Consider the following 9,099-nt stretch of genomic DNA (forward strand, 5'->3'; position numbering starts at 1 on the left):
ATATTGTAAGAGAGTGAATTTTCCATTTACTGAGGCTCTCAAATATTTATAGGTTTCGAATTTCAAATTTAAATTCAAAAATAATATGTGCCTATTGTTGTATCCGTATGATAACTTCTAAACTGTAAGACGCACATGATACGCAATATTATTTTCATCAATAAAACCAAAACATAATGCATTAATTATATTAATATATTACAGTATTATATAAATATTAATTCGGTATAAAATTACACTAATTAATTAATTAATTAAAAGTTAACATTTGACTTACTGACTTTTGATAATCTATTAATCTCATAGTTTTCATTTTACCATTAAATATACATCATTCAACTTTGTTTTCTGTTAGTAAATTCAATACATTTGATTTAAATAAATTAAAATGTCCCAAACAGTTCCAAAAACTAAGTAAAATTAAAAATATATATTTATACATTATTCTTAGCATAATATATAGCTAAATATAGGTGTTAGAATAAGTAACTATATTTATACTAAAAACTAATAATATAATATTATAAAAATATTATATTTAATTATTAAGACTATAGGTAATAATATTAATCTGAAAATGTTTTAAAAAATAAAAATAAATAACGATGGTATTATGATGGAACTATGGAAGTCCAAAGTATTCCTGTGCACTTGATAAAAATGTAAAACTAAATTGGTACATAAATTAAGTTAGTATCCATAATCCATATCAAGTTTAAGTTTTTAAGTTCTCCGCTCTGAATCGTTTTTGAAAGCAATGGTTTAGTAATATTTTAATTTAAAACATTCAGAATTGGTAGTGATTATAGGATTAGGGATTCGTGTACCTATCAAATTTTGATTTTAATTTTGTATATTTTAAACATTGAAAAGTTGAAGTGTTTGAACTTTGTTTAATAAAAAATAATTTGATCAATATAATATATTGAATAGTTCTTTTAAAATAAATTATCCTTCAAGAATATCGCATGCTGGCATATTCCGTATACAATATAGGTACATAATATTACGAGTATATTGCTCATACATTGATTTATACATAAGGAAATATATTTATAGTGGTTACAACAATAAAATATACAACTTTTCGTGTATTTTAACCTAATATTAATCAATAATAATGAATACATAGTAATGTCACTAAGTCAGTACTACAGTGATGTGATGTCGTGATGGTATTATATTAGGTATATTAATTTTCTTATAAGTATTTTACATTAACATTATATTATGCATTATGATTTATGATATACTATACTTATTATAATAACTGATCTTAAACTGCAGTACAAAAAGTAAAAAACATGCAGGGTACATATACTTTGACCAAAATTAATTATTTCTTACAATTTTAACTCGGTATTTTGTAAGCAAAATATTATAGTTAATATTTGACTTTATTCTTGAATACCTATACAGAAAATTATGGTTTATGTGTAAAATATGATTTTGAAATATATATTATAGCAATAGTATATTATAACGTATAATTGTATAAATTGTTAAATAAATATTAAAAATTGGTCTCAATTTCTATGTCATATATTATGTGACGTATTCCACCTACGCAATAAAATACTTAATCAATCGTAAGTTCTGTTATTAAAATTTGGTTATCTTATGCAATGATTATCATTGAATTAAAATGTAATTCACACGCTACAATGACCTATTCAATAACAAGGTATACATGATACCTATACTACATAGCAAAGCGATTTAGCCAGTTTGTATACAGATATACAATATGTATATATGTACGATATGTATTTATAATGTATATTTTTTAATTGTTATGCCCTATAGACATGAGCATAGGGTATGCACTATGCAACTATGTAGGGTATGCCAATGCATACTTCGCACTCTAAAAGTTATAAAGCCAATTTGTATCATCTCAGAGTCCATTTTTAAAAAAACTCAATATTTATACATTTGAAATTTCGTTTCCAAAAAATCAACTTAAAAGTGCTATAAATACTTTTTTTTAAACAGTTACTTTTTTACAAATGATATATTTTAATGACGATAGTTAAAAATTGTTTCTGAATTTTTTTTAGAGGAAGGGTCCTTCTATAGTGACAGTGAATACTCAGTGTAGTTGTCTTAGTTCAGATTTTTTGTTTTGCATACTCTACCAATGAAGTCCCATAATCTAATCTCCTTTAGTTATTAATTATTATATAAAAAAACATTTTTTTAATTAGAATTTTTAGTATGAAATCGTTTATTTATTTTGTTGCATGAATATAGGAATGGTTTCAATTATTTAAACTGTTTTACTCATCTTATAGTTTTTAATTATTGAAATAAAAAATAATATTTTTATCGTTTTATAGTAATAGTTTATTTTATATTTTAATAATTTTTTACCATTCATATTAACACAGCAATATTTTAAAGTTAAACTTTCTCACTGAAATTAATATAAGTTGATAACTGTGTGCCTGTGTGCGCAATAGGAAAACATGAACGGATTGATAGGCGTTATTCCCTGTTTAAATGTTACCAATTTTTTTTAATGTTTCTAAGCCATAATTTTTATACAATAGTAGTTTTTAATATTAAAAATATAAATATTCAATATAATAGCTGTAAATTCTGAAATATGATCAGAATATTAGGCGGTTATTATAATTTATTGATTTGATAAATTCACCAACAATATGATATAGGTGTACATTTGGATGAATAATTTGGATATATTTCTACAATTTCGTTGCAAATAATGGTAAAATATCTAGCTAACTAAGTTAGTAAGTTTGAAAATGGATATAAATATATTTCCATCACACATTAAATTTTAGTTTTGAAAATTAAATATTCAGGAATTTCTTATAATGTTAAACAATAGCTATGGGCTATGACTAAGACCATCATAAGCGTTTTTATTGGACATGCTTATTTTTTATTCGATGTATTTCTAAAACGTGTTTTTGAGAAACTCATGTAGTGTTGTGGAGACATAGCCTAAAAGAATTTAGGGAAAAATTGGCAATATTGAAATAATTAGTATTTAATATTTCTTTAATCAACTTGTACGTTTTATACTAATTGTGATTTTGTAAGCATTTATTTTACCAATAATTATTTATTAATTAATCATTTTTGTTGTTTCAATTTTTAATTTTTTGGTTTATTTTACGATACTCGTTTAGGCTATACTTACTATCATGAAATCACGATTTATTACGATTACAACGTCGTATTATTATGAAACAATATAGGAACGCATGTTTGTTAATTTTATCTTGAATTATTATACTTTTTCTGGCAGTAAATTGTATAGGTAAATAAAAAAGTACACTATTGCATACGGTTATAGGTACCTATCTGAAGAATTACACAAGTAATGCAGGTTCTACGTTAATAGTTTAAGGTTTAATTTATTTAAAATATTATATTTTAGTTATACAATAAATTATACCTATTATGGGTAGTATTTTACGTTTAGCATTAGTTTAATAATCACGAAGGTAATATGTTTATAATAAACGTTAAAAGTTATAATTTATAAGCTAGGTACAAAATATTTTGTATATCTATATGTGGGGTAAATGTAATAACTAATAACAAAATGTATAATGTATTTAATATTATATGTGTGCAGTATACAAACCACACTACCGTAAAATGCGGTTTATATTTAAACGGGGGATGATGTGGTTTTATCCCTCTTTTTATTTTTATTTTGTACACTGATAGGTATAATTAATTCCAAAATATTACATTTGTGATAATTTATTAGTTACCTATTTGTTTAGAATTTTCCAAATCATTTCATTGGAACATCGTAAACATTAAATACATCAATAATCCACTGCAGAGTATCAATCGTTTTTCTTATGTGAATACTTAGAGAAGTATGACATTATTTTGCTACCCCGGAGCTTTACATAATATCTAATAGTAATAAATTATTATTATAATCATAAATATATGTATAATAATATATTGGTACGATAATAATTAGTAAAACTTAAATATCACATCAAATCTTTGTATTAATTATCAAATAGCTGGTAAAAAAAATCAATACAAATTAGGTAAAGATCTTCCTACATATGGTATTAAAAAAAAAAATAATGGCCTATTAAGAAAAGATATATAAAGATAAGATTTGATAACAGTGTAGGCCACTCGGTAGAATATAATATTATGTTAACTGTTTTTTTTTTAATGGTTTAAGCATTCAGAGACCATTTGGTTGTGTTTTTCGTAATATCTTTCTAATGATAACGCCCACGTATTATTATGTATTCCTGTTGTTCTGTCAAAAATAAAAAGAGTAGATACCTATACCTAAACCTATAACTAGTATGTTTCATCTGAGAGCTAACCCATGTTGTGTTTATTCAAAAATACTCAATCGTTCACTGGCCAGTGGTCATTTATTATTTTATATAATATTATTAATATATTATTTAGCAGGTATTTATTATAATAAAAAGCTAGGCTAAACTTTTTGTTTCCATTATATGCTGTTCTACGTGAACGTGATTCTAAGCTGCAAATATAATTGGGTAATAATAAGCCTGTATTTATTTTCTACAATAAACATAGATCACGTACAACAGTCAAAAATCATGTTAATGTCATTAATACGTTCAAACTTAAAATAAACAATTAATAATCACTTTTAAAAACGTATGAATAAGTATGGGTTTAAAGTGATTAATTAGTAACCCAATAATATAGTAACTACTTACCTATAATGTATAATATTCTGTTACACAATACACTGTCTTATACATTTACTCTTCTTAAAATTATGTAAACAATTATTTACGAAATTATTTTTATCGATTACGCATGTACTTACAATATTTAAATTCATTTTTCTAATTTTCTAAAAAAACTTAAAATTAAATTTGAAACATCCAAACAAAGTTATATTTCTATATATTATATCAAGAATAGGGAATAATAAAGTTTGAAATTTTCTCTAAGAAAAATAATGTGGTATTGTTTCTTTGTCAATTGACTTGTCTGTATCGGAAATCAATATTATAATTGATATGTATATAGGTGTACTTACCCATATTTATTTAATCAACCGTGTAGACATTAAGATAGTGTTAAACGTGTTTTATAGTTTGTAACAAATGTCCAATAGTGTTTTATCTTAACTACACACAAAACCGTGTATTTTTGGGAATACAGTGACAATATCACGCATGTCAATCAGTAGACACGCTGAAATGACATCTTCATTCTACTCACATTGGAGAATAAAAGAACCACCTACAATAATAGCAGTCTTTTGAAACTTGTGTAAATAGGGGGCACAATATTCGGATGAAACCTGTACCTACCTATACGTAAATACGTTATTATATTATATATTTATATGTAATATGTAGGTATGTGCAGTTATACCTACCTACATTTTTTTCTGAATTTAAATATGCGTATGTCTTTTGTATTGGCACTGTCCCATCCGTAATAAGGACTACGCTTTTATATTTGAATACGTTTAAATGTAATATGTATATTTCATTTTGCATTAAAAATAAAATAAAAATCTAAATCGATTACGATTAATCAACCAAAAAATGGCAAGTTAAAATTCTACACCTGTTAGAATGTGAGGTAAATTTAGACTGCGCATAAAAATGAGAAACTAATAAATAATCGAACCGATTAACTCTAAAATGTTTGTATGATGGTACTTAACCGGTCACGTGTGGATACCAAATACCGGACAAACAAATGAACAAAACGAGTCTCGTACAAAAGGTTAGATGTTGAATTTCCCAACACTCGTTACGGCCTACGATTGCTGCATATATATATATATATATATGTATGCCTACGTGGATGTACGAGCACAAATTTTTCTATTACTGTGGCATCGGGTATATAGTACCTATATACTTGTTATTTTTATAGTTTATGTATACACACACACATACATCTACATACCTATATAGTTTATATCGAACGACGGACGGCATGCAATTGACATGTTTGGGGGTTCCTGTTCATAAAATAATGTTTACAATTCATTCACGATGAAACGTGAAAAAAAAATAAAATTGAATTTCAATTAAATTCTTTTGAATTCAGATGACGTGATATTTGGTTAGTATGTTAAGTTTAAGAAAAAACACTATAATATACCTATTACGATTGATAATATTTAAAATTTTGTTGAGAGGCCTTTTGAAGTGTGTCCATTATTGGAGATGTATAGGTATTATATATAATATATGTATAAATAGTTTAATAAGAAAGAAATATTTATCAAATGTCAAATACTCTCCATGATGCAATTATAGTAAAAATGTTATCCATTTTTGAAATTTAGTAGTAATTTTAAGTTACCACAATAAGCTTACTCCTATAAATAATAGGAAACAAAACCTATCGTTCCAATGACGTTTAAACAATAATTATTTATTCGAAATAAATGAACATACTGCAATTAATTTTTCTAAAAAACAAATCCAATGACTGAAGCACTGAGTGAACCAGTGAACACGACGGAAGTGAAATATCCAAGTGAAATTAATTAGCGAATAATTAATTTAATACAATAATAAAATCGAAATTACTATATGTGTAATAGATTATTACTTATTATTGGGAGGTACTTATAAATATATATATAGAACTAATTATAACGAATTATTCATTGCAAAACAAAACAAAAATGTTATTATAATAAATTGTTAACGAGTTTTAAATTATTTTCACTGAATAAGTGTGATAAATAAACTTAATTGAACGCATGTGATTAATAAAGAAAATAATATTATATAATCATTCTGTAACAATTAAAAATATTATTATAATATCGCTCTATAACTGTTATAAAACTATTATAACATAAAAGTCTATTTTATGTTCATTAATCAGTTTTCATTAAATAATAATATATGGTCCACTTTAACATATAAATTATCCGAGTAAACCAATACTTGAGTCTGACCTTCGCCTAACCGACAAGTGACAATATATATATATATATATGGGGTACCTATCTACCTACCTACCTACCTACAGAAATATCATATTGATAGGTAATTTTCAAAAAATATATTTACAAACAATAAAATACAGATGCAAGCGAAATATCGGGACATTGCGTTTCGACGTCATATTAAACGGAATATAAACAATATTTATATCCGTAGCTGATTGTACGGCAGGCCCGGCGTGTACTAAATGCCAGACGGACAAATGACCAAACGGGTACAAATCGTTGGATGTTGAATTTTTCCAACGCTCGTTACGAGAGTCCGTAACCCCCGGCGCGTAAGCGGCCTGCACACGTTTCTTCACGGATTCGTACTCGAGAAGTGCGTTCTGCTACCTGATAGACAAACAACGTGTTTTTTTTTTTTCTTCTACACAGAAAATACGTATACTTAAGAGAGATGGGACACAAAATATTGAATAGGCACCATCTGTCTGCCGCGCGGACGACATTGTTGCTGTGTATTTATTATTTTACTTTATTATTTTTCTTCTTTTTTTTTCCTATGTACCAAGAACGTCGCGTGCATACCGTGGAAAAAAACTAAAAACGTCGTTGAAGTTATTACGGACGGTGCTCGCCGATGTATTTTACGATTTTTTTTTTTTGAAAATAGATGTCTTATACGAAAATATCGCCGATATTATAATATAATTTATTAATATATAATAATATGTAACAAAAAATGAAATATAATATTAAACGCGCACACGCGTATTTTGTAACAAAACACAAAAAATTAAAAAACAAAACGTCGATAATTGACGGTTTGGTCGGCACCCATAAACGTTTATTGGGCGGCGGATTTGGTGGCGGTGGTGGTGGTGGTGGTGGCGGCGGTGGCAGAGGTGGCGGGAGGGGTACCGACCGCTGTAGTGGACCACAGGCGAAAGACAGGTGTGTATATCTTTCCGATCAAATTCGGCAATTATTGTTTTTATTTGGATTACGGTCGTTGATTTTTGATTGTACGAATTCCATACCGTTTTACCGTATTATCGTTTTTGGTTGTTATGGAATAGGTATATTATGCACTCGTGCAGTCGGACCTTATAAAAGTCATTTTGTGCACATCCAAAACTCAGTTCGATATAATGTGTTCTCCGTATAGGTAGGTACCTCATAGTGTGGCGAATCGTCGTCGCCGACAGGATTTATATGTACCTAGTTTATAATATGGATAATACGGCATTACAGCTACGTCGTATACTAATGTTAATATTATTAATAAATTATTACGCTACAGGTAGGTATAATAATATTATGCATGATGATTGACGATTGTAATGTACACTCGCTGAAATGGTACGAATGATGCGCGAAACATTATTCGGTTACAGTAATAATAATATTGTAATTCGGATGCCACTGCCGTTTCTAAAAAATAATAATAATAATAATAATAATAATAATAATAAATAGTGCAAGATGACCGGACACAAAGCGCGGACGCACTCGCATGAATGGGCGCGAGCGCGCGGGCAAACGAACGAAACGAGCGCGGGCGCGGGCACGGCGAATCCCCCCGTCATCATCGTACAACACACACGATCGCACACACGCTCACACACACAAACATAATATGAGCGATCCGGTGGTGGGCGAGTGGCGAACGGGGTGCAGCCATCTTGAATACCTTCAACTAGAACCCGGGCCGTGTATATCCGAACGGCAGTAAAATACTCAAGCACCACCGCCGCCGCCGCCGCTGCCGTCGACGACGACGACCGGCCCGACCGACCGGCGCGCACTCGCACACACACACACACACACACACACACACACTCTCGCGCAAACACCCGTATACAACAGTACGAACGTACACACTCGTATACGCACATACACGCACACGCACACGCAAGCATAGGGCCGGCGGCGGGTAATCTTGACAGGTAAAAACGGGCTCTCCGCCGCCGCGTGAATGTGAAGCGGGTCGACGGGGGTCGGAGGACACACGGTTCTGACGGGCGGGCGGGCGGGCGGGCGGCGATGAGTATGGCCGTGTGGCCGGCGGGGTTAGTGTGGAACGCGCGCAGAAGGGGGCCGACCGAAAGAATGTTTCCACTTCGGATCCGACTGAGCCGGCCGCCGCCGCTGATCCGACCGTACCAAACCAG

This window comes from Metopolophium dirhodum, chromosome 4 (genome assembly GCF_019925205.1).
Source record: "Metopolophium dirhodum isolate CAU chromosome 4, ASM1992520v1, whole genome shotgun sequence".
In the NCBI taxonomy this organism is placed as follows: Eukaryota; Metazoa; Arthropoda; class Insecta; order Hemiptera; family Aphididae; genus Metopolophium; species Metopolophium dirhodum.